Here is an 851-nt window from a genome sequence, read left to right as displayed (position 1 = left end):
CTTTGGCAAAGATACTTTTAAAAAAGTGGTTTAAATCACAATTCAAAATTCTAATGAAGTTTCTGTTCAGAATGTTCTGTTTTCTGAAAAGTTATAGATCTTTTCAGTTGGCAATCTGGCCCTTCTCAGACTCATATTTTATTTTTTTAATGTTTGTTTATTTTTGAGGGAGAGAGAGACAGAGTGTGAGCGGGGGAGGAGCAGAGAGCAAGGGAGACACAGAATCCAAAGCAGGCTCCAGGCTCTGAGCTGTCAGTACAGAGCCCAACGCGAGGCTTGAACCCACAAACTATGAGATCATGACCCAGGCCGAAGTCAGATATTCAACCGACAGAGCCACTCAGATTCCCCTCAAACTAAGGTTTTAAATGCATAAAACACAATACCAAAGACCGATCGACGTGTTATAAAAACCAAACGTGACATACTGATATAAAACACAGTAAATAAGACTTAGTGGTGATTCTAATAACTACCGTGTTTTCTAAGTAGGTTGAGCATGTATTTTGAGATATTTTAGATATCTACAATAATTATAATGTGGGACACCTGCGTGGCTCAGTCAGTTAAGTGTCCAACTTCAGGTCAGGTCATGATCTCACAGTTCATGAGTTCGAGCCCTGCATCAGGCTCTGTGCTGTTAGAGCATTGGCCCCTTTGGATCCTCTGTCTCCCTCTGTCTCTGCCCCTCCCCCACTCACTCGTGCTCTCTCTTTCAAAATAAAAGTTAAAAAAATAAAATAATAACTATTATGATGCAATGTAAGTATCTGTTATTCTTCCCAGTGATTGTCCTATATTCTGCTATTACTACTGCGGTGGGTTGTCTGGAGTCGTAATGGAAGGACATC

At 40.5% G+C, this 851-nt stretch overlaps 1 protein-coding gene across 1 annotated transcript in view; it reads left to right on the top strand.

Annotated features, from left to right (window-relative positions):
- Positions 1–851, top strand: part of LOC144236039 (ankyrin repeat and SOCS box protein 9-like) — a 25,748-nt gene that overhangs the window by 9,559 nt on the left and 15,338 nt on the right. The gene's annotated exons all lie outside the window — the stretch shown is intronic.

Source organism: Crocuta crocuta, unplaced genomic scaffold, assembly GCF_008692635.1.
Source record: "Crocuta crocuta isolate KB4526 unplaced genomic scaffold, BGI_CrCroc_1.0 scaffold1171, whole genome shotgun sequence".
Lineage (NCBI taxonomy): Eukaryota > Metazoa > Chordata > Mammalia > Carnivora > Hyaenidae > Crocuta > Crocuta crocuta.
Note: the sequence above shows the minus strand (reverse complement) of the source record. Positions and strands in the feature narration are given on the sequence as shown.